At 34.1% G+C, this 27335-nt stretch overlaps 1 long non-coding RNA gene across 6 annotated transcripts in view; it reads left to right on the forward strand.

Moving 5' to 3' along the window:
- LOC146996814 (uncharacterized) overlaps window positions 1-27335 on the forward strand; it is a 970208-nt gene that overhangs the window by 534645 nt on the left and 408228 nt on the right. For 2 of the 6 annotated variants that reach the window (XR_015041687.1, XR_015041690.1), the window contains exon 4: window positions 21356-22694. The exons of the other annotated variants lie outside the window; for them this stretch is intronic. This is a non-coding gene — a long non-coding RNA (uncharacterized LOC146996814). Of the gene's footprint in view, window positions 1-21355; window positions 22695-27335 lie in introns of those variants that run through there. 6 annotated transcript variants of the gene reach the window in all.

The following is a 27335-nucleotide window of genomic DNA, read 5'->3' on the forward strand; positions in this document are numbered from 1 at the left end:
GTTCCTTGAAATTCTATTATTTCCTGTTTACAGTTCAAATACTGACATCCTACGGCTTTAATTTTATTCAGTTATGAACAAGAATTTTACGATAACTTAGACCATTTATTCCGACTGATACGTTATTATAATAACAATTTTTTTCTGTAGTTTCTCCTTCCGTCCACCTTCAGCCGAATATTGATTAATTTATATTTTAAACAAAGAGAGAATAGTTTTATATGGAATACTGCGACAAACGTCAAGTCTAGCTTATTTGTCAAAGCAGAAAAGCTTGTCATGTTATCTATTAGTGGATTTGGTGAATGAATTTTGTACCTATTTAAAGCTCACGGCTAAAATACCCATTAAATGGATCCTAGTCTTTCAGCATCTTTTCCATTTTGTCCATTTTCATTTAGAAAACGTGGAAAATTACAAAAGAAACAAGTCATCACATCGGAAATAGGGAAATTATTCCTCTCATTTAGCGTAGTGATGATAAGGCGGAGAAGTGAGCCTAGTCATCATCATGACCTTAAAAATTGTCTTCCGATGTATTGAGATTATTGTTAGATTCAATTCATTTAAATTCACTTTTGATTTAGAAATCCACCCTCATCATCACTTAAAATTATACGGCTGAAAAATAAGGGAACGAAGTTATTTCATTTAAAATCCCATCATGAAACTGATTTTTAATAAAGGCGCCAATATTTAGTACATTATTTTTTAAATTACTCAGAGCTTTGAAATATTGTTTTTCAGTGTATCCGATTGTGTAAAGCTATAAATTTTCTGATCATTAGTTTCAGTATTGAATAAGCATATATGAAAAAATCAATTCTAAATTTAAAAGAATTACATAGAGAATTTTAAAAACATTCTTAGAATTTCTACTTTTGTCTCAAACCTGTATATGAGATAAATCTCAAGATGATCGGATATGTAAAAAGAGATCAAAAATGAGTTTCAAGATTTGACCCAAACAAGCAAATAAAACCAACCAACACATAACCGCCAACAAATAAACTTAAGTTAAATAAAACTGTGCAAAAATATGAAATTCAAAACACGGAACACATACTGTTTACACCAATTTCTAACAATCTGACAAACTTCCAATAGTATTGCATTGCAAAATGAAAGCAACTGTTAGGGCCTTTTCAAAAGTATCTACGTGCTTCCGAGTAAAAAATATGAAATTGTTCAGGCGCTTCGTATCATGCCTATAATAAAATTAATTTTATATTGCGCATTCCTGTTAAACGGAATTGTTGAAAAGTGCATTCGTTTTAAGTAACCAAAAACTGCTCTCTGAAAATTTATTCATCGAAGGGGTGTGTATAATTTCACAATTCTGAACTCCTATCCAGATTTCGAAAGAAAGTCAATGCGTTCTTGGCGGACGTTTAGATGTGTTGGCATCTGAAATTGATTTCCCTTCTTCTGGTTTAAGCCCTCCCGATTTGAGTGCAGGAGATCTGAAATTGATTTATAGGAAGCTTGTAGATTTCCCACTGGCTCTCAAAAGAATGATGAAAGCGGAGAAAAGAGGGTAAAGGAAGATGATGTATGCAATGGAAATATCGGAACAAGAGGACAAATTTGATGAAATATAAAAATATCAATATTTAAAAGAATCAATATTGAGGAAATCAGGTAAAGTGGAAGTGCAGTTTGTTCAGTACAGTAATTAATTTCAGAATGAAATACATAAAAAAAATCTATTACATTGAAAAAAGCTTATCGAAAACAAAGTTAATGCTTTATGCATTGAAATAAAATTATTTTGCCACGATGAGTAATATTTATTAGCGGTTTGGTAAATCCTGATCTTCTAAAATCTGAATCATAATGAAAGCCGAAAAATAGAAAATTCGGAAGGGTGTTAAATTTAAACGGTCGCCCAAAATGGTTTGTTAGGATTTTTTTTACGCTTTCGTTCATCTCGGAGTCTTCTATTGCACTCACATCTGTTCATGCATTTCTTTTTTTCTTTTTAGCTTTATTATTAAGCATCATTTTCTTCGCACTTATGCTATGCACAGTTCAAAAGCAGAATTACAAAAATTTTTAAAGTAGAGTAGCAGCATATGTTTAGAATTCCCGATGCAGTGTTAAATATTGGCAAGCATTTTTACAATTCTTTCAGTCTTTTATCAGTTCATCATATCAATGTTAATTTTACTAAGTAAGATGGCTGCAAAACGTTTTCTATTATTCTTTTTCAATTATTAACGTTTTGTATGTTAAATTTCTTAATTAAATTCTATGGTCTTCGCACTTATGACGCATAAAATTCAATTCAACAGCAAAATCACAAAAACATTTTAAAACAGCATATATTTAGAATTTCCAATAGACATTCTCGCGCACTGGAGATAAAAATGCTTTGTTCCGTACAGCGTTGCCACTGCTCGCTTTCAGATCGTCGAATTTGATAACCAAATATTCATTAAGGTCTGCAAAATATGTATAAAATAAGTATAAAATTGGGAAATTAAAATTCAGGATTCCAGGTGCACATGTACGAACAGAGAATTACGTTACATTAAAATCTTCATAGGCCTAGTTTCCGTCGTTTTTCACAGTGCTAGGAAACTACGTACATACATACCTACAGACAGACAGACAGATTCTTCATTATTTAATTCTTTAAGAATAGTTCAGGACGACAATCTGAAAAGTGATACAGCTGTTTAGAATAAACGATGCAAAATCCCGTTTCGAGACTAAACAACCCGTTCGGGTTAACGCTCGTTTTGGCTGATAAAAATATTCTAGAGTGCTTTTAATTCTTCATATAATAATGAGAAGAAGATAAAAATATTATTATTAAACCAACAAATTTAAAAGTACAGTGTTTAAACCTACATTTAGAAGATACAAAGAAGATTTAAAGTATGCCAGTACATAATTAAAACACTAGAATTTGAAGGTTTTTCTGAACAAAGTTTGACAAACAAAATGAATAAAGGTCCAAAATTTTATATTTTTCCAAACTCTTTGCAAATCAAAGCAAGCGTGGAGAAGTGGGTGATTATTTCAAGAATTAGCATAAATAAACACTAAATTTTGGAATGTTAAATTTTATTAAATTGTTTGACTTCCAAACTGGCACGAAGTACGGTACATGATTCAAATATCAATGAAATCTCAGAAACAACACACTCCTTTCATACCTTTTCTTCCTTCTACTGGCATCAATAAAACTAATATTTCTACTGTTTTAAGACAAAGCATTTAACTATTTCTATGTTAGGATTCAAGAAATTCGAATGAAGAATAAATTGAAGATTCAAGTTTTGAATTTCAAATCTCTTTCAAGATTCTCGGGCTTTGAATACCACGTATCATATATTGATTAGTTTCAAATTAATTAAAATAATTATAAAAAGGAACAGCAAAACTAACAATAAATAAATTTATTAATTAATGATCGTGTTCCAGCCAGATATACAGACCTAGCTGATATGAGATAGATAATTTATACGAAGCATTTTATGATGGTTGTTTGCTTTACCTCTTCTTGCTGTCTCTAGAAATTATATTATTGCCTATTGGATACTTAAATCATGCAGTCAGGCAGCATGGGTTTTTGTTCATTCGATTTCTAAACCTCAAAAATCCAAAATGGGGCAAATCCTTAGTTATCTTGGCATAATCTTGCGACAGATACTGTCCCAACTGCTGTTAACAATTAAAATGGATGTCTTTTCTGAGAACTTCTGGAAGAAACTCGATAAACGTAATATATCTATAAGAAAATTCAAGCCAGCCGCACATAAAAATCAATCTTTCCATTGCTAAAATTCTAACCCATGAAGGTTCCCGACATTGAGGAAACTTGCACCTTACTTATTTGCCGTTCAGTGCACAAAATTCCTATATGAACCCTACATAATTTCAGCATAAACACCGCATTTGAAATTTAAAGCAATTTTCATCAGCAGATTCTAGAAACAAAAAGAGTGATTTAGTTTTAGGGCGAAAATAAGTGTTAGCACGAAGAAAAAGACAAATATTTTTATGATATAATTATGCAAGAAAGTCTCTTCAGCTTTTAAATGCTCCATCTTCTTATTGAAAAACGAATTATAAATTATATGTTTTTCATGTATGTATGAAACAAAATATCAAAAGTATTTATTGATATAATTTTTCTGAAATAATACCATGATCACTGAATAGGCAATGCGAGAAAATTGCATAACATTGCACAAGGCTTGAAATTTTCCTGCATAGCTCATGCAATGTCATCGAATATAAAAGCATGAAGAAAGAAGGCAATAAGTCAGTAGTACAATAGTTGCAAAGCTGTTTAAAGGAATAGAGAAATGCAAAATTGCGTTCAAGGTTGAATGAAAAGTTTATATTGAAACAGCTTTCTATGCAGAAAAGCTCTACAAGTTAAGCGATCATTCTACCCAGCATCAAATAGCAAAAAGACATTCGGTGGACGTCTGGTATCTCATGCATTAAATAATTTAAAGGCGCATCCAAACTTCGGAATTATTTTATTATGAAACCTATTAATAAATCATTATTAATAAATAATTTTATTAATGAAAGAATGTAACCTCGGTTTAAAGTATTTGTATAACATGAAAAACCTGAATAATAATGCGGGAAGTTTTTACGCATTATTAAAAATGAAAAATTTTAATAATATGGCAATTAAAGAAGGATGCTTCTCTTTTAAAAAAGCAGCAGTTTGTTTAATCTGATTAATAATTAACTTATGCAATCCGGTTAATTATCAATTCATCATACTCCAAAATATGGGTTTAAAATAATCATAACTTGTAATAAAATTGAGTTAGGAAAAATTTTTAATTGAAAGTCCATGTGATATTTATCAAAGATAACGATATATAAGAAAATGACTTATGCCAAAAACTTTATCTTTGTAGGCTTAAAACTTTGAGTAATATAAGAAGACTAGAATAATCCAAAAAAAAAAAAAGTAAGACATATTATTACGATACGTTGAATTTATGATATTAAATCAAGAAATTAAAACTGAGTTTGTAAGGATCTTAAGTTTTACTAACGTTTATTTTTATTTTAAATCTTTACTATCACTTCTTATTTTCTACTTCCGGCCAGAATTAAAAGCTTTAACTTATTTATGCAAAATTTGTCTGGCGAACGCGAAGTATTTAAGTTGTGGCTTTTTGCCAAGCGAGAGAGAGGAAGGAGTTAGTCGAAGCAGGCCGCTTACCTTAGCAGTTTTACTCGGTTTAGTTTAGTTTAGTTTAGTGACGGAGGACGTGGGCACCATCCCTTTACCGTTATGGTTAATTGGTAATAGCACCACGTCCACCCTTATCTAGAGACTAGTGGGACTACAGGTCATACTTTACAGTACTTATGATATCGTACAATATAAATAAACCATACAATTTCCTACATATGCATGATACAGTATATAATCAAACAGGATTATTAAAGCATAATGCTGGTGCGTATACAGTTAAAATGCAAAAGTTAAGATGTAAAATACTAAGTATCGATTAAAGTTATATGACTAAATAATATTATATTATTCATGCATAAAAACCTTAAAAAATAAAATTAAAAAAAAATAAAGAAAGAAAATTAAAAAAAAAAAAAAATACAATATCCTACATATGCATGATACAGTATATAATCAAACAGGATTATTAAAACATAATGCTGGTGCGTGTACAGGTAAAATGCAAAAGGTTAAAATGCAAAATACTAAGTATCAATTAATCATATGATTAAATATTATTATATTATTCATACATAAAAACATTCAAAAAAAATAAATAAATAAATAAAATAAATAAATAAATAAATAAAAATAAGTAAATAAATAATGCGCTGTTATATATATATATATATATACATAGAATATGCCATACAAAATAATACACATACACATTAGGAGCAGAATGTGGAATATAGGATCATACAAATACAGGATCAAGTCGTGAGGATCATTGAAAAGTACATACTTAATGTGCTTCACAAATTCAGCCATAAGTATCATTCATACAAATGTAAGCATTCTGGAACAACAAAAACCAATAATGGTGTACCCTCATATTTGCTACAATACACTACACTGGTACAGTAATTTCTTATGAAATATTTTACTTTAACATTTCAGAGACACAAAATTTGATAGAATTTGTACTGAGTGACTATTTGAAAGGGTACGTTAAGACTGTGGTAAATAATAAGCAAAGTAAACATATTGTTTTTCATAGGGGGTGCATAAGATACAGTACAATGATCATTTCATTAGATCAGTCAGTTATAAGAATATCACTAAAATTTATAAATGTAGCATTAAACCAGAGTTTACCACGAAGATTATGTTCTTTGCATCAATGCATTATGCCTATGAATGCTACACCTGTCACAGGTCTATTCCAAGACCTTTAACCTTTTCCATAACCTTGTTAATTTTATTAATCAAGTGCCTCTGCTTGATTAGAAATTTGCAAAAGGCTTGACGATTTTGCGAAGGGAATCTGATATGTAAGCCTTCTGTAAGAGAGCATTTTTCAAGGTAATGCTCCGGAGAGCCTAACTCTCTGCAGGTGCAAAAGCTGGAATCGCTTATTTTAAATCTCTCAAAATAAAGAGGAAAAGGGCCATGCCCTGAAATATAACGTGTCAGATGGGGATTTCCACAGCATCTATCTTGTGTAACGTAAGAAATATGGTAATAAGTACGACGACCAGTGGTACTATAATCCCATTCTTCTTGCCACTTACTGATTGCTTTGAGACGTAATGCAGATTTCAAATGTGAATGCGACCAAGGTATGTGAATTTGTTCAGCAGCAATTCCAAAAGCGGCCTCCTTGGCGAGAGTATCTGCAACTTCGTTAGTTTTACTCGGTTGCTGGTTGCCTTCCAGGCCAGAGGTTTAATCCTCGTGATAATTTTAAACGTATTGTAGTGTTAATAGTTCTCTGTACTACATACGGCTTCCTGTTAATATACGGCCAATCTTCCACGTAGGCCCTTGTTTATTATTCCAAAGTTAAGTTAGAGTTTAGTTAAATATTTTTATATTCTTACGTTCAGACCACAAGTAGTTGGTCTCTGTATTCCGAAGTACGGAAATTATTGTAAAGAGTGAAAAATAAAGGGTTTCGTATACCCTTCCTGTGTATCTTGTCTACCTTCCACATTTATTGAACATAGCTTTAGTAAGCTCCCTGTTCCGAGTCAGGGTCTTTGCATGTTCCCAAAGAAAGTAAGGAGAAACACTGAACCTGATAGTGGCGCCCAACGAAGAAGAATAACCATGGCCGAGTTTCAAGAAGAACCTGTGCTGCCTGCAGAAGCGGCTCAGAATCCAGAAATGCCAGCTGCCGCTCTGGAAGGATTTGGTTACATCGTCCAGACCATGCGCGCTTCGATGAAACCAGAAGCAACATTTAATGGAAACTCACCGGTTACCAGTTTTTTGGAAAAACTAGATGACCACTTCATGCTCTACCCCGTGCACGAGTTTCAGAAAATTACCTTAGCTACCAGCGCTTTGAGGGGCCAAGCGCTTAATTGGTTCAAATGTATAGGCAGAAGTCTCTTGGGACAAGCAGGAAGTCCCACCTATACTTACGAAAATTTCAAGACTGCCCTAGTAAAAGCCTTCCCTGTCGTAAGGGATCGTGTGCGAAATTAGAAACGGAACTTTTCAGCATATATCAGCAAAGAATCGAAAATCTTTCCACCTTTATTTTAAGAAAAATTCACGTCTTCAAACTCTTGTATGGAAACCGTCCGGATCCTGAGATAATTCAAGTGATTTTGCCGATGTTAGTTTCCCAAGTGCAAGACTTTATTGAATTAAGGAATCCGACTACACTGGAAAAGTTATTTGAGCTAGCAATCCAGTTTGAAAGTAGAAGAACGGCGGACATTGAAAGAAGACGCCAATATCAACAACGAAACCAATTTGGTGGGCCAAGACCACAGCAAAGTCAAGCACACGGCTACGGAAGCAAAGCGAATCAGTGGGCAAGGAAACCCGAGCATACAAAAACAGCCGGCGAACGTCGACAGTTCAATAGCAATCCAGGAAAAAAGTCTCAAAGCCAGTCGAAAAAGAAGGAAAGCATGGAAATGAAAAATGATTTAAACTAAAACGGATTTCTGCTGACGGGAGGGTGCGGAAATCCGAAGGCCAAGAAAACCCCTCTTCCTTCAAGTTAAATACAGTGATGGTGAAAAATTTGACTCTTCCGAAGATTGAAGTGTTGGTGAATAATATCCCAGCCACCGCACTCCTGGATACAGGCGCGCAGTGTTCCTGTGTGGCAGAAGATTTTTTTAGGAAGTATTTTCGTAAATATCGCATATATAATTCGGATAATACGACAGTGTTAGCTGCGCAAGGAAAAAGATGTAATTGCATAGGTAAATTACCGCTATACGTCCGTATCAAGGACGAACAAGTAAAGGTTATATTTTTTATAGTAAAGAATCTGCAAGCACATATTATCTTAGGAATAGATTTTCTTTCAGAGGCACAAGCAACGCTGGATTTTAATGAAGCGTCCCTTAAGCTGACGATGAAACCAGTTCGAGAAGAAAAATCGGAGCCGCCGATGTTAAACCTTGACCACCTGCCTAATGTAGAGCAACAAAGAATCCGACAAGTGGTAAGTGAATTTGCTTCGTTATTTAGTGATTTTCCAGGATTTACTCAAGTTACTAACCATAGTATTGACACCGGAGATTCAATGCCAGTTTGCCACAAAGCATACCGGTATGATAAGAATAAAGAAAAAATTATAGAATGGCACATCAGCGATATGCTACGTAAAAAGATCATAACGCCCATCTCAAGTAGTTATGCTAGCCCGGTGGTTTTATGTAAAAAAAATAATGACTATCCATTAACACATACAAAAAGGTGGCGGTTCGCGATTGACTACCGTAAATTAAACTTCATAAATAAATGTCCGGTATATCCGTTACCTATTATTGAAGAAATTAAGGAACATAACGTCTACCAAATTTATGACGACTTTAGACTTAACGACTGGTTATTTTCAAATAGGGGTTAGACCTGAGGACGTGCCTAATACTGCTTTTATAACCAAGTCTGGCACTTATGCATTCCTGCGTATGCCGTTTGGCCTTTCAGGGGCACCGGCAACATTTCATCGATGTATGGACATTGTGTTAAGGCCTGTTCTTGGAAAGTCCACATTTATCTATTTAGACGATATCATTATTACTAGTGATAATCTCGACCAACATGTACAGGATTTAAGACAGGTGTTTTCTTTATTAAATGCGGCCGGTCTTAATGTTAATGTCGAAAAGTGCAAATTTGCAGCCCCTGAATTAAAATATTTAGGTTACAAAATATCTCAGAAAGGAATCGAGACAGACGAATCAAAAATAATCGCTGTGCAAAAGTATCCGCCACCAAATACGGCGAAGAAGCTCTCTTCTTTTCTAGGACTTTTTCATATTATAGGTCCTTTATAAAAGATTTTGCAGCTATTGCTGAACCATTGTTAAAATTAAAAAGGAAAAAGGCAAGATTCTCGTGGACGGCCGAAGCCAATAGTGCTTTCGAAAAATTAAAGCAAGCATTAACGCAAGCCCCTGTGTTGAAATTTCCTGTTAAGGATGAGAATTTAGAAATTTCAGCGGATGCTTCGGATTATGCGGTAGGAGCGGTACTTTTGCAAAATCAGCAGCCCGTGACCATTTTTTAGTCGAACTTTAAATCAAACACAAAGAAATTATTCCGCGACTGAGAGAGAGGCACTTGCAGTTCTGTTAGCAGTGCAAAAGTTCCGAGTCTATTTTGGAAAGACGCCAATAACAGTGTATTCTGATCATGCGGCGGTAACTAGATTGTACTCAGGCAAAAACTTATCCCCAAGGTTAATAAGATGGGCACTCAAGCTACAAGAATATAATCTGGTAATCAAGCATACCCCCGGAAAGGAAAATATCGTAGCAGATGCCCTATCCAGAATTAAAATAGATGAAGAAGGTAATACTGTAAAGGTGGCAATGCTCACAGCATGTACAGTAAATTCCCGAGAAACTGTAATAACCGAACTGGGTAAGGATCCTGAGTTTGGATGCATTTATGAGTATTTAAAGGATCCTGAAAATTTTAGCCACCAAGATATTGTGGCGATAAGAAATAGGGAGGCCCATTACGAACTAATAGATGGTCTATTATTTTATACAAAAACTACAAATTCCAACAACGAATTTCGACCTGTTATCCCAGCTAGTCTTAGATTAAATATCCTGCAGGAGTTGCATGACAGCCCTTTAGCTTCTCATGCTGGTATTCGAAAAACAATCCAACGCGTACGCGAGGCAGTCTATTTTCCTGAACTGCAAAAGTTAACAAGGGCGTATGTCCAGTCCTGCCCAACATGTCAAGCAGTTAATTATATTAATTTCCGCCCGGCCGGGTTTCTAAATAGTATTAAATCCGAATTTCCAAATGAAATAATTGGCATCGATTTATTGGGCCCTTTCCCAAAAAGGTCAGTTAAATAAAAGTCGCTATCTCCTTGTTATGGTTGATCATTTTAGTAAGTGGACCGAAATTGTTCCTTAAAACGAGCCTCCGCGAAACTGATTCTTTTTTAAATAAATATATTTTAAAATACGGGGCGCCCCTAAAAGTTATATCGGATAATGGTCCTCAATTTGTAAGTAATATATTTGAAGACATGTGCCAAAAACTGGGCATACGTCATTTAAAAATGTTCCCGTATCGGCCGCAATCAAATATAGCGGAACGGGCCAGTAGAAATATAGTGAAAATTATCCGTAGTTATGTTAAAAATTTTCGTAAAAGCTGGGATAACTATGTCAATGAATTTGCTTTCGCCCTTAGGACCGCAAAACATGATACAATGGGCAAAACTCCTGCTGAGTTATTTTTAGGCAGAACGATTATAACGCCGTTAGATAAATTATTTTATGTGCAACAAAGAGCCCCAGAATTTAAAATGGGTGATATAGAAAAATTAATTAAAGAAGCAAAAAAGAATACTGAAGTAGCACAGAGAAAACAAAAACTTTACTACGATTTGAAACGACGGGGAGTAACTTATAAAGTAGGAGATGAAGTATTAAGAATTAAGAATTCACTTTCTTCAGCACCAGAAGATAAAACCGCCAAATTTTTTCCACAATTTGAAGGACCATATGTCATAGAAAAAATAACTAACGCTGTAGTGGTGTTAAAAGCCAGGAATGGTGAAACATGCTCCGCAAACATTGATCAAATCAAACCCTACTATGATCGTAATAAAATGCAAATATTTACAGATCTTTTGCAGGATCCGGCACGGCAGACACCGCAGGCACAAGCTCCAGAGGTGGAACAACGACAAGTACAAGGGCAAGCCATTAAGAGGCAGGAGCAAGTGAAAAGAAAGTTTCCCCGCGGAAAAATTGAAGGTAACAAGAAAAAGAAGCCGTTCCACCGTCCAGAAAAGAGAGCTCACGAACACCCCCAGAATGAAGAAGGGAGAAGTACGACGAATGCAAAGAAAGCCAGGAGAAATAAAGGCAACTATAACCCGGCTCCCAAACGGAAGATCTACTCATCGGACAGGACTCTCCGCAGCAAGTGTCGCCGAACTGCGGAATGGCCACCAGCGGCGAAGGGAAAGATACAAGAAAAATTTGAACGGCCAGCAACGAGGTCCAAGCAGGAACGAGAGAGAAGTGTCCCGGTTCCGCCAAGACCAGCTGCCATCAAACGGCCAAGACCACAGGCAGAGGCGAAAAAGAAGGTATTCAAGGGTGACCGAACTGGAGGAAAAAGAAAGCTTCTAGAGGAAGCACAAGAAGGAGGATAAATCAAAATAGAATCTTCGCTACCTTCCAGGACTGGGCTGAGAAAAGAATGTCCGAATATCACAAAGATAAGTAAAATTTTATGTTACTTTGCAAACTTAAGTTAATCTTTCATTCTTACTGCAAGTGGCAGATTTCAAGAAGTTTTACCTCATGTGAGGTCTACCTTTATCGCCAAAGAGGCGAGAAATGAGTTGTTACCTATTTTGGTATTATGTTTTTCAATTACTCGCGAGTAAAACTAAAGTTGATGTATAATAGGAATGTGTAAATACTTGAATATTGTAAAATTTATTGTATAAATTTTATTTAAAACATTCTGGCAAGAAAGAAGTTTTAGTCTGAAAGACTTTTGAAATGTAGTATTTCAATGTAGAAGAATTGGCACTTGCTTGGAAAAGAATAGAAGTTAACAATGTACTACTAATGTATGTTTTAAAATGCGTAAAATTAAACGGCATGTTAATATGTTCTTATATACAATGTGAACTGTTATTTTAAATGTTAAGAAATACTGTGATATGGTAAAAGTGAAAGAAATGCCAAAAAAATTTTAAACTTATTCGTGTGACTGTAAAAAGACCAAATTATGGTGAATATGTGTTAAAGGTTGAATGAATGTAGTTAGGCTCTCTGACGCTCTCACTTCAGAGTTAGCCACTTTCAGAATAGTACCTCAGGGTTTAGAGTTGAAGATAGGGTGTGTTACGAGGTCTTGTTATGTAGAATTTTAACACTTTAGTGTTTTGATTGTAGGCGGCAGTGTTGAACACGTATACATAAACACATTCGTGTTTGGTGTTTTCTTTTACAACACATGTCAGAGAGCACGGGGAGAGATATTTAAAATAAAGTCATGAATGAAATAAGAATGTTAAGAGAAATATAAATATTCATGTTACTTGCCATTTCATTGTGTAACATTTCATTAAACTAGTTTTCCTTCCAGATCTCTGGAAGGAACCAGATTTGAATAAAATCTCCTGTTTAGATGCAGTACAGATGAAAAATTGGTTGTCCACGGAGCTGATATTGTAAAAACAAAATTTTTTTTAATTTCTAGGTTCTAGTGAGAAATGTTTGTAAAAGATTGGCCTCGCGTTAGATTCTAGAGCTAAAAGTTTTCAACAAGGTCGTTTTAGACCTCAGTTTCAAACTAATTAACTCTGGCGGGAAGTATGTAAGGATCTTAAGTTTTACTAACGTTTATTTTTATTTTAAATCTTTACTATCACTTCTTATTTTCTACTTCCGGCCAGAATTATAAGCGTTAAAGTATTTATGCAAAGTTTGTCTGGCGAACGCCAAGTACTTAAGTTGTGGCTTTTTGCCAAGCGAGAGAGAGGAAGGAGTTAGTCGAAGCAGGCCGCTTACCTTAGCAGTTTTACTCGGTTGCTGGTTGCCTTCCAGGCCAGAGGTTTAATCCTCGTGATAATTTTAAACGTATTGTAGTGTTAATAGTTCTCTGTACTACATACGGCTTCCTGTTAATATACGGCCAATCTTCCACGTAGGCCCTTGTTTATTATTCCAAAGTTAAGTTAGAGTTTAGTTAAATATTTTTATATTCTTACGTTCAGACCACAAGTAGTTGGTCTCTGTATTCCGAAGTACGGAAATTATTGTAAAGAGTGAAAAATAAAGGGTTTCGTATACCCTTCCTGTGTATCTTGTCTACCTTCCACATTTATTGAACATAGCTTTAGTAAGCTCCCTGTTCCGAGTCAGGGTCTTTGCATGTTCCCAAAGAAAGTAAGGCGGAACATAGAACCTGATAAGTTTTCCATTAAGGAGGGATATGCAAAATGTTATGCATTTTTAAAAGGCCCTAATTCCCCCAGTCTAGTTGGAATCAATAGTATTATAACTAACGAAAATTTATGCAGTTTCTTTGAAAACATTCCATGGGCTTCCTGATATAAAATTAGGAAACCCATGGAATATTTTGATATATGTATAAAGCGATGCAAAAATGGACTATTTACTACGTTTTATAAATGTAGTTGTTATAGTATTCCTTGCCGCCCAGCCGGAAGAACGGTCAGTGACTCTTACTGCCCCTGCCGAAGGCCCGGGATTCGAATCTCGGAAAAGGCATGTAAGTGTATAAGTGAATGTGCGGTATGCGGCTCTCTAAATATATGAGAAGCCAAAAGTCCTCTCGAGAGGTTGTGGTAGGGGAAGAATGGTGGGAGATACTCGAAGGCTTTCTCCCATGGGGTGTTCTCCTTCTGGAATGGGAGCGGAACTGTGTAAAGTCTTAATGTCACCTGTATGGTGCTCAAGCTCTTGCCAACGGTAGGCGCAATCTTGCTTCCTCGCCACATTGAATTTTGTGGGCTTGTTCGGATATTAAAACAAGCGAGGCTAGTCATAACAACAACAATAGTATTCCTTTATAAAGATCAGTTCTTTTTTCGAGACGCAGAAACTGCTATCTTACTTAATCGTACATTTACCTGTTTCGAAAAAAAAAGAACAATATTTTGGAGTAGTCCTTTGGGAAAAGAAAGAGCGAACAAAATCATAAATTAATCTATATCAAACATATCTACAAAGAGACATATTTTATTCAAAATAAGATCAGTGAAGACTGTTCGGTTATTTACTTTGCGTGTGCTTTATTTCTCCTGCAACATATATGCAGCATTTGTTTATCGTTTTTCGGATGATAATGCTATAAATTTGCGTAAAATATGCAAAGCAAATACACACAAGTTACTTTTAGACAATTTTTAAATACAGCAATTGCTAAAAGACTTAAATTTAATTTATAATTCAAGAAAATTTTAGGCCATTACTTTTATAATAATTTCATAACATTTTTACAACATAGTTAAAAAAATCGCCATGTTTTAAAATTGCGTTGGATATTAGTTGGCATTTTAAATACCTCTCCGTATTGGATTTACTGATTGGAATATGAGGAAAATCTAATGTTATTTGCTTAATAGAAAGGATGGTTTCATGGGAAACATTCTCCCAGAAACTGACCTGTATTTACTATAAGAAAAACTACAAAAATGAGTCAGACTATCCATTTTGCAAACGAAAACAGAACCGTGACGAACTATCCCTGCACGCAGCATTAATCTTTCTGCCATTGAAAAGCAAAAATATTCCTTTGTTCCTCTTTAAATGTTCATCTAATATCAAAATAACTTAGTAATTTTAAAATTTAGGTAATTTGTTATATTTTAAAATTTTGTTTTAAGGGAAACTTTCCTTTGATACTTTTTCCTGAGTGAACTCTGACCATAAATATTTAAAATTAACTAGTATGTGTAATAAAACGCAATTGTCGCAGAAAAGAAGCAGCATTAGCAAGTAGTAACGAGGAATTTAACTGTAGAAGTTTCTCTGATCCTCTCTTACTTATTTTAACTTTTCAGCGCATTTAATTAATAATCAAGGAGACTTGATCCCACATTCGAATGGTAATTAATAACATCCCCTTTGCCTAATGGCGCACTAGGGTTAAAAACTAAACGCTTTCTAAAACGATAATACATAATTGAGATGATTTTGGTATTTCATGACGACTGGTGTCTTGCAAATATCACACATAATACCTAAACTTATTCACGCTTTTAGAAATGCTTCTCACATTTTTAGTTGATCGCCTTCCGCCTTGAAAGGGTTCACGATACGTAGCTTTTGTTATGTAGAGTTATAATTTGTAACCTAGTTCCTAGTAGCTGCAGCGGAAAACTACAATTGTAATTCAGTTTTGCATGATATTAGGAGCCGTTTTTAAAACATGTTAGCTTATTTTCGCCTGTTTTTTATGCATTGTTGCTAATAACAAATTGAGCGTTATAATATCAACTACAGTCTTTGCCTCCACAAGTTTGTGAGTTAGATAAGTATAATAAAGATTAGAGCTTCACTAAGTTACATTGTCTTAAACTCTTATAATTTCAAATATTTGAACTGCGAGTTCAAAATATACAACTTCATACTTTTTCCTTGCATAATTAATTTTTAATGTGAAGAAAATTTCATTCTCCACTTTAAACGCAAAGCATTAGCAGAAAACTTCGCTCAGTTCATGAATTGCGTTGATATCCAGGTAAAGTCTGTCCAAATTCGTTTTCCCAACTGATGACCATACGGGTTTCTTCTGGGCACGGAGGAATCCATTACGATTTTCCATCCCCTTATCCGCTTGCTTCTCTTCTCGGACATCCTCCAAGATCTCATAAAGCGCTCTTACGACTTTTGCTAGAATTCATTACGCTATATCTGGGCGTTGATGTGGAGTCTATGTAGACCCCTGCGGGAGATGAGAAACTTTCATAAGAGAAGCGATGAGAAAACAAGCATTGCACCGCTTTTAGCTCATTGTATGCTATACGAAGAAGACCGAGGGTATAAACCCCCAAGGGGGAGGGCTTCTGTATGCTATGATTGCTGGTGGGTGATCACGTGGGCTCTTCGGAGAAGCCATTACACCGTGTGTCTTATGTTTCGACGAAATGAAGGCGGACGTGAGTGGGAAAGAGATGAAGATCAGTTTTCTCTTTCTTCTTAAGTGAAGAAAATCCTTTAGCTGGAAAGTAAAAGATTTTATATTCCGTGGGAGGTTCGTGGGAGGGTTGAGTTTTTAATCCTTGCAAAGAAATTATTCAGGAGATTGTCCAAAAACATATGCTATGCAGATTTTCCAATATCTGGATGCAATAAGATTTAGAGCTTTTTTAAATAATATGATAGTTTTGTATTAAAGTTCTATAAACATTGCAAAATTTCTCCTGTGCATGTTCACCAGCACATGCGTCTGCGGTGTAAGTGGTTAGTGCGTTTAACTAACAATTGGTAATTTCGTGGCTCTAATGTTAGAGGACACAATTAGTTTTTCATGTTTTCAGGTGTCGAAAAGCGAACTCTACAGTGGTGCCCGAATTAAAATGCGATAGATAATAACTCGTTATTACGTGGATTCAGTCAATTGGGACCACGTGCGAGATCTAGTCGCTATTTTAGTAACGAGAATATAAGAAATTATTTCATTCCTCTGATGCGTGTTATCGTGAGCACGCCCAGCTACCAAATGGAATCTCGGCGAAGGCATAGCAGATGTTTCATGGCTTCGAAAAATCTAGTGATCCGGATGAATTTCTTTTAGTAAATTTGACCTAACTATATGCAATCGATATTATGATGTTTCTCAGACTAACTGCAGAATTTCATTATTCAAATGATTTTTTTATAATTGCACTCAAATGAAAAGAACTTTAAAATATGCGACAAATAAAATGTTTTCAAAAATCAGTAAAAGAATTTTTCTGGAATTTTTTTCTTTCAAAATTGTATCATGAAATTAAAGTGTGCTTCGTAACTCAGTAAAAATCTCTTTACATTATATTAAAGTAGGTGATCGATTCTGTTGCAATCATTGCTGAGCATATCGTTACAGTAAAAAAATTAAATAAACAAATAAAAATTTAAAATAGAACTGAGAAACCTTAAAAATCTATTTAGCCATAAATTAATAGGCATAAGCCCAGGGCCGACATTTTGCTTCCCGTTTGAATCTCTGCACCTTCTACATTCTACTGCCTAGTGTCTCCTTAAAATCTAACAATTTTGTTGCCCATTCAATACCCTAAATTCTATTGCCTGGTACCACCTTTAAAGTCTAAAATTTTGCCATCTTTAACTTTTGCTTGTCGGTGCTTTTATGAATTCCAAAACATTTGTCACCACTCGATGCAGCAGCACTGATTTCACAGTGCATAAACCTAAATGCAAGGTGGTATTTGCCACTCCTTTTTGCCAGAGCCGGAACAATGATAAAGAAAGTTGGGGTACTTGCCTCAGGTGAATAACTAGAAGGAGCACCAAATTAGCTACGAAAAATTAGAAATTCACTTTTAGGAAAGAAATTACAATATTAACTTTCAATTTTGAGACACACGAAGAAGCATTAAAATAATTTTTGTGTTATAAAACAATATAGCTTAACAAAGGGAAGAATTAATAAAGTTAATTTTTTCTCAAAAATGCAGATTTTTACGGCCCTTTATCTATCCTATTAAAATTTGTAGAGAGGTACTCCCGGATTCCAAACATTCGTGGGAAGCCATTTCGACTAGTCTCATCTTCGTACGACTTCATATTTAAACGAGATATTAATTACTCTGAATTAAAATCTGAAAATGTTAATTTTCGCACTCTTTTTTCCGAATGGCAGCAGTCTCGCTCGCTGGAGATAAAAATCTACTGCTCGCTTTCAAATCGTAGAGTTTATAAATAAAAATTTATAAGTTTTGCAAAATATGAAATAAAAGTAGCATTTCCAAATATTAAATATATATTATTATTCCATAATGCGATATTCTGACGTTGAGAAAAGCGCGCGAATGCATGTGACGTCACTGTAGGTCGTGTGTGTGATTATGGGAAAGCCTCGAGGGCTATCTGACTAAGAGAAGGAATGCCTTCGTGGAGGAATTTCTAAGGTAAACTGGCTCGTATAAACGTTACGCCTATGCAGCCAACCCGTTCGCGGGATTCGAACCTCGGACCGAACTACCAGTGTTCAGAGACTGCTCGTCTGCTGGCGGGCTCATTGTATGTTGAAAATTTTCGTTAATATCAGCATTTTAAGTAAATAACTGCTGTTGGCAACTTTTTCGGATTAAGATAATTGATATGGTATGTTATTGCCACGTTAACTCTTTTTTTTTTTTTTTTTTTTTTTGAGAAAAAAGTTGTTATATTACATTAAAGTTAAATCATGACGTCATTTGTATGCGTATTAACCTAAAGTGTCCGAAGTTTTTGTTTCCTGGTTTGGCAACAAAAAATTTTTTTACGAACTGGTTGTTTCTTGGAAAGAATGGACTGATATCATTCATACTGAAATGTTTTTATGAACTTTCTTTTCAGGTATTCATAGAACTTACAAATTTTGCTTTGGTCGCAGCTAGCAACTTTGTATACAGTACATTAAATTAATAGTTAATTTTATTTTCAGTTTTTCAATACAGAGAACTAATAAAACATTGATTTTACCGTAACCCGCTTATTTGTCGGGCTTGTCCGCTAGTATATATTATTTTCTAACATTGACATTTATTGTTGAAGCTAATTTGCGCTCTTTGCGCTTACATATTGGGCTGAATAGTCTAAATTTTTCTAAAAAACATCATGTTACTGACATCAATAAATATCTACTATCACTCTTTTAATTTGAAATATACGTCTTATTTCCCTTAATTCGCTGTAACAATATTTCTAAAGTCTGCAAGTAAATATGGACGGTGACGCAGCTGCCTACTGTTTCCGAAACAGACTTATCACGTAAAAGTTTATACGAGCAGCAATGGGAGGCTAAATAAAGATGTTTAAAAGTAAAATATATATCATATTTTCAATGTTTCGCTTAATTTGTTGTGTTAAGTGTGTAATTGAACAAGACGCAGAGTTCGATATTTTTTGTCTTCTTGTATTCATATTTCATTTGCTCGGAACTGTACATTTGGTTTCGTTTGGAGTAATTTCTGGAGCAGTTACACATATTGCTGGAGAGATTTTTAACTGAACAGACACATTAGTCACCATTCGGTGAAAAGACTGGAATATAAACATACGAAGATAGATCCAAAGGGTCTTTTTCGGTCTGATACACTGTTAAAAGGAATATAAAAATTTTAGCACTTCGTTTTTCAGTAACGTTTACTTGACACAGATTTTACGTCATTTAATGAGCAGCTCTTTGTCCCTGAAAACGTTATCTGAAAGTTTGTCCTCAAAATATTCCACAACTCTTCTTTTCATGCCATCATCTTTCCACGAAGGTCATATGTTAGTTTAGGAAACAGCTAATAATTACTTGAAGCTAAATCTGGGCTGTGTGGGGTACTCAAGCTTCTTAAAGCCATATTGTTTCTGAATAACACTGCTAATTTTGAATTGCTCAAAGAAGTCGGCGTACCCATCTTGCAGAAATTTTGCTCATGTAAAGTGCTCGTGCGGAATTCTCAAAACAGTTTTAGATATAGATCCATGCTCATGTGAAGTGTTCGTGAGGAATGCGTAAAAACAGTTTTAGATAGATCCAATGTTGTTGCTGTATCACAAACATTTAATGTTCTGTCACTCAATATTGACTGACCTTCACAAAATACATCTTTTCGGATACTCGACAAATCCGAAATTTGTTTTTCTTTATATATCACTGCAGAATAGGAAAGAGACGAATCACTCTACAAGTGATCCAAATGTTCTTTAATTTTTTGGTACTTTTTTGTTTCATTTCTGAGAAAAAATTGAATCACAGAATAAAACGCAAATTTAATTAAAACGCTTAACGTTTTAAAATAAATTAGTGTATTACTTTATAAGGTTTTGCTCCCGCCTTCTTAGCATGCCTTCGTAGTGCAGTAGTCTGCACGCTGGGTGCGTGTTCCAGAGGTCTGTCGTTCGATTCCCGGCGAGGCCATTGCTCATTTTTCACTTCTTCCTGTTTCAAAAATAGTTGTCCTTTAAAGGGCGGAGTATATGAGGTATTTCTCCCTCCGTCTTAGCATGCCTTCGTAGTGTAGTGGTCTGCACGCTGGGTGCGTATTCCAGAGCTCCATGTTTGATTCCCGGTGAGGGCGTTGCTCATTTTTCACTTCTTCCTATTTGAAAAATATCCTAATGTCTTTACAGTGGCGTCCGAGATAAAAGGGTTGTGGATGATGATTCTCCAAACCCAGGATTTGGCAACTGGGTCCCTTAAAAAATCCATTCGCCCTTTAAAAGGTGGAATATATAAGGTATTTCTCCCGGCGCTAAAACGAAGAGCGAGAAAATGAATTTTTCGTTTTATTTTCTGATTTTTTCATGTATTTACTATTTTAACTATTTAGGATTATTTATTAGCACCCTTTTATCCCTATTATCTTTCCTTCCATTTTTATTTATCCTGTTGTTTCGTTTAGGATTCCGTGAAATTTTACTAAACATTTTCCTGTTTTTTCCCCTTGTACTGTATCGGTGTTATAATGTGACCTTGTACTGGATATGTAGACCAAGATGTTCCCACACAAACTTCTGATTTTTAACAGCTTGCATTGATCTTTTATGAAGATTTTTTCACTTACTTTTTTATTTAATTTTCTAGTTAAGTTTTTACTCTAGTTCACTTATCATAAATATAACACCAGGTAATATTAAATTAATAATATATTAAGAAAATTTGATTTAACTACTACCAATATTTTCCCTAAGTTTTTCAATATTTTTATCAACAAGAATAATTTTATAAAAATATATATATAATTAGAAAGTTAGAGTAAAATTAGTTATACATTTTATAAATATTAATAACTAGAATCAGCTTAGTTATGGACTTCTATTTCTTCATTTTATAATTTGCCAAAGATACATTTTTAAGTAAAATTACTCTTCAGATTTTCTTAAAATTATTGTTATCATTCCATATTAAAAGAATCATAAATATTTAAAAAGGTTTCAAGTTTTATTAATTAGACTTTGTCAGTAATAAAATAATAATTTTTTTATTTCTTTTTAATAGATCTTGGATTGCTTTCAGGAGAGAGCAATAAAAGTTGAGGTCCCATGCAGTATTTTTCGCTCTCTATTTGTACAGTCTTAAGGCCTTTGCAAAAATGTATGTTGAGTAAATAAAATAAGGAAACTGTGAGTGGCTTAAAGTAAAGCGGCAAGTAACAAAAAGAATGCGGGAAGCAAAATACGAAGTACTATGAACTAAGTAAATAAGGAAACGAAAGATAGAGATATAAAGAAATACAGAGAGAATGAATGATACAGAGCATGAAAAAGGAGAATTCTGGAACGGCAAACAGAGAACTATTTCATTAAATTATAGAAATCAACTCACATGTAAATTTCGGAGAAAAATGAGCCACACTTAGCCAAAATCTGGTGCAAATGAAATAATGGAGAAAAGGAGCAATCAATAAGTGTAACAGAAAATCATCTGGCTTTTCTTATTAATTGTTTTCCCGTCTCATTGTAAGATTAGATCCAATCTTGAGTTACTGAATATACTACTAATACATACTACTACTTGAATACTTGTCTAACTTCTAGACGTCCGAATGAATTATGCGAAACAGAACTTAGCTAAAAATAGCGTTAGTTTAACAAGTAGAGAATTTATTCTAATTCCGGCTAGTAGTTACAGAACTAATATTATTAATAAAATTAACTTCCCTGCTTGAGATTGGTCAGATGGAATGATTGAATGCATAGTCAAAGTTTAATTTAAAGACTAAACGCCGGCCACTGCTATCGATGGCTATTAATTTAATTTCCGTCAGAAACAATTTATTAGCCGGCAGTAGTAGAGCTAAAAGCAGACAGTAGTAGAAGAGCATACACCCACAGCTGAAGCCCACGGTGGGTTCTAGCTGTGGGTATAGCCCATGGGAGATGGTGCTGTAGCTGTGAGTACTACAGTTGTGGATGAGCTATAGCTGCTAATTTTCTCTCTTAGATCCTCGCTCCTATTTAAAACTCGCTTCATTTACGTATTCTGGCGGTGTAGACGAAACACTAGAAATGCTGAGTAGATTTTAACATAAGAAATAATATGTTAATTAAAATAAACCTCGCGTGAGCATCTCAGTGCTTACACATATTTTCAAATAAAAACGTAAACTCAATATATTACATGCAAAATTACAGTAGTGTTTGAAAACAAATGAATTCGATATATTACATGAAAAACTAAAATAATTTATGAATAATTTCTGTCCAGGAGATGAATTTCAGGTATCTTAAAATATTCTCACTGACGAATTAAATGAACTTCATACTAAAAATACAAATTAAACCTTATAAACTTACAAAAAAAAAAAAAAAAAAAAAAAAAAAAAAAAACTAAGAAACTTTAACGAAAACGCAACTTATAATTTTATTGCTGAAAGTAATACTAGTATAAATTTAAACCAAGAGTAGTGAATAAAAGGTAGTAAATATATAATAATTTTGTATTAATAGGCTCAATTGTTTCATACGGAAAACGTAATAAAGCTAAACTCAATGTCTGGTTTCTTGTAGACACTCAAGTTACTTCCAATGCAATAACTATGAACTCAGACGAAAAAAAAATAAACGTTTTTATTGTATCATCCAATTACAACTTACACAGTTGCAAAAAATAATACGACGCTAAGAGGTTGCTGCTGACAGCTCTCTCTCAGACTTCACTCTTCTTTTATATGCGTTTACTAAATCGCATCTTGGTGGAAGCTGATGAGAACAAAAGTGACTTTAAAGCTAAAATTAATATGATGGAGGGTTAGTAAATATGTTTATTGTCTTGGCTTTATTATAAATTCTACTTTTATCATTTCCCACCCCCGCAGAGTCTGAAAGAGAACTTTAGGTGGCCTTTGCCGACCATTGCTAACCGTTATAACACCTCCCTGCTGCTTGAATTGATTTATCGGCTTTAGCTTTAGCAAACGGCATTAGCATCGCTAATACTCAGGGTTATTTAGTCTCAGCTTGATTTGTATTTCACATTTTAATTTGACTTGAGCTTTTGTTTTGCGCTTCTAGCTAGCTGAGAAGATTCTGTTATAATTCTCAGTTTTAGATAATCGTTAGGTTGACATGTTAAAAACCAGATTTATTTTAAACCTTTACTTGATTTTGTGAGTTCTGTAGTTTAAAAATAAGATAAGACGACAATTTGACTGTCTTTAAAGTTCTAATACTTTGGTATTTTAAGGTGACGTAGAATCGTATAATATATTTATATCATACATGATATAAATAAAAACTAAACGTAACTAACAATAAAATTTATAAGGTATTTTTCCCGCCTTCTTAGCATGCCTTCATGATGTAATGGCCAGCACACTCGGCGTGTATTCGAGAGGTCTTTGGTTCGAGTCCCGGCGAGGACATTGCTCATTTTTCAATACGCCTGCTTCAAAAATTCTACATGACTCTACAGTGGCGCCCAAACTAAAAAAGATTGTGGTTCATGATTCTCCACCACCAGGATTTGGCGAGTGTTCCAGCCGCCCTTTAAAATAATAGCTAGCCGCCCTTTAAAAGGGGAGTATATATAAGGTATTTCTCCCGCCTTTTTAGCATGCCTTCAATGGCCAGCACCCTCAGCGTGTATTCAAGAGGTCCATGCTTCGAGTCCCGACGAGGACATTGCTCATTTTTCATGTCTCCTGCTTCAAAAAAATCTATTGTCTCTACATGTTGACAAGCAAAGAAAAGACTGATACTGTAAATATACAATGATAAATGAATAAAATCATAAAATTATTAAGAAATTAAATGGCCGGGGGGAATGCAAAAGATACAAAGCAAAAGTATGAAACCGTTAAATTTACACAATGAATCTCAAGATGATAGACATATTAAAACATATCTTTAAAGAGTGGCAGGAAACTGACAATAAACAAAAATGACTTATCAGGTTAAAAAAAAAATAAGAAACCGTCAAACGAAAGCAATAACAAATAAATAAAATATTTGTATGTAAGTCCTGTGGTGTCACAAGTAACAATGTGATACAGATAGCGATAAAACAGAGCAATCGGTGAAAGCATTACGTATGCTTTAAACAAAGTCATACAAATTATAAATGTATCAAGTTTCTGTATATGAGCACATAACATGCCTGCGCCTCAAGATTTAATATGTGTGATTAATTTTTTATTTCAATTAGGACACGACACGACAGGGAAATAAATTTCCCATATGCATTAGAGCTTATACTGAGAAGAAAAAGTCACAAAAATGCTCTTTTGTTATTGTAAATTTATTCGAAATATCTATTCCAGGCTGTGAGTATAAACAGACCTAATTACTTGATCTTGTTGCATTAGAATATACGTTACTTTAACGAGTTTCTTTACCAATACATATTGAGACGATCTAACCATAACCGCTGCCAGTGAAAAAAATTTCAGGCTTCCTTGAAGACTATTGTTATAGATATTAAGACATGAGTATTCTTGTACGATCCGAAGACGAATAACAAAGTGTTAACTGAAAATGGACAACTGCTTTGATCAGAATCAAAACTCCCATTGTTTTATACAACAGCAAACAAATAAATTACGCATAAAGTTCAGAAGGAGATTATTGTTGAATTTTACTCCAATATTTTGAAGCATGTAAGTCCAAAAATAAATCGTATGAAGCCAGAATGTACAGCAGACTCAAGTTGATATCTTCGTGACAACACTGTTTATTAGCATATTTTTATCTTGTTATTATCTGCTTACTTTCCCGGCTTATCTCCTTATCATTATTTATATAACTCCGGAAATCAAACTATCATTTAAAGGGCAAAACACTATCATTTTCTGCAACCTGCGTGCATTTTTATCTGTGTAGCCTTCTGTCTAAACGATTAAGTTAGTTTAATTTCAATGCATTACGTTTTGAGTAAGCTATAAATGCTGGCTGGTTCTGCAAGCACAAGGCGTGCTTACTGTTAACCTTTATCTGAGTTAAATAAAAGAATCTTTTACACCCTTTACAGTCTCTGTTGTCAAGGCAGTCTGTCAAGATATAGCGATAAGTCGCTTGCGTCTTAGTAGAGTTCTTATCTAGTTTACCAAAGAAAACGAGACTGTATAAGCTTTCCAATGTTAAAGGAAAGAAGAAATTATTTTATCCAGAGAAAACTATTTCAAGCAAATCAACATTAGCAATTTTTTAAAGCAAGTCTTTGATTTTAACTGGTATTTGTCTTCTCAGGATGCAGCAAGATCTGTTCTAACACAAGTCTGAAAATTTGAAAGTCTAATTAGTCGAACTCCCTCATGTTAATTAGGCAACTTCCGTATATTTTCAAGAATTAAATAATTAATCAATCTGCTCTTATATGAAACGTAAAATTTTCACTTGAATGACATTTTATACTATTAACAAAATATAAAACAAAAAAGCAAAACTTTCTAAGTATTATTTATGAATTTCCATTAGATATCATAACTTGTAGGCAGATAAGGTATTTTCTCTTTCCTTTCTGCATGCCTTTGAGGTGTAATTGGAAGCATACTCGATGCGTATTCGAGAGGTCCAAGGTTCGAGTCCCAACGAGGGCACTGCGCATTTTTTACGTCTCCTGAGCTAATGACTAGACAGTGGCACCACCAGAGCTAAAAAGTGGTGGACGATAATTCGTCTATACCAGGATTTCGCGATTGGGTGCGCTCATCTCCAGTCGCCCTTTAAAAGGTGGAGTATAGAAGGCATTTTTTCCCTCCTTTCCGCATGACTTCGGGGTGTAATTGGAAGGATATTCGAAGCATATTTGAGAGGTCCAGGGTTCGATTCCCGTCGAGAACACTGCACATTTTTCACATCTCCTGCGTCAAAATAACTTGATGACTCTACAACTTCACATGTGTTTTTCTATATCGAATAATCTTACCCTTACTATAAATTGTATTATTATGGTATAGTCTTTTCGTATGTATTAAAATATATTATTAATAAACAAATATAAAATATTATTGAAATTATGTATTGAAACATAGACAAGATTTTTAATAAATTTGATCTATTTCTTAATTATTTGTCTGATATTTATTGAAGAGTACTTCAGAAAACTTGTATAAATCAGAAGACCACAGATGAAGTGCAGAACAAACAGGCGCAGAACAAACACAATGAAGAAAATAAAATTTGATTTGTTAGGTTTTTCGTGAGCTAGAAGTTGTTCAGTAATCACATAAAGTAATATTTTTATAAGTTGTTTGTCATAAGACATATATTCAGTCCAAAACATCCCCGCAATAAGTATTTATTTTGGAAAAATGATTTTTGATCAAATCTCATACAGTCGATATTTATCATATAAAATATAGTTTAGAAACGTTTTGCTTGACCGTTTGACTTGCGGTCATAAAGTATATTTTTCTGTTATTCGAGAAGAAATAGTATAGGTCTTGGACTATATTTCTACAGTTATACAAAATTATGTTAATCGTTTTCGTATAAAAAAAAGGTGTGTCTGATAGAATGACAACAATTATATTATTTGAAATTCAAAATAGAAATTTAATTATTATTACAGTTATATATAACACTAGACGCATGTTTTTGTTTTGATGATTTCTAGACCAGTGATTGCATATTGCAACTCATTGAAAAAACACAACATGAACAAAAAGCAAAGAAACTTCAGAAAGCTATGAGTTTTCTATCACGATAATTATATCTTTAATTATCCCATACAGAATTTAACAAGCATGAAGAAATATCATACACGGTATTAAATATAACTGCTGCTAATATTTCAAGTAACCGTTCATTGTTAAAACACATAATTACTGTGTCTAGTGACGACTTTGCTCAACAAATCGCCTTGAAGCAACCATCGTTCTGTTAGCTTCTTCTCTAAGCATTTTAATCGAGTTATTCTCATAATTTTGGAGATTAGCGACAAAATCAAGTTGAGAGTAAGATCGGAAATGTAAGCTTAACATCGAAATGGGTTAGAAAACTAAGTACTCTTTTGTTATCGGGACCGAATATAGAAATGA

Source organism: Stegodyphus dumicola, chromosome 6, assembly GCF_044657685.1.
Source record: "Stegodyphus dumicola isolate Sdum_Otavi_A_Nest chromosome 6, ASM4465768v1".
Taxonomy (NCBI): domain Eukaryota; kingdom Metazoa; phylum Arthropoda; class Arachnida; order Araneae; family Eresidae; genus Stegodyphus; species Stegodyphus dumicola.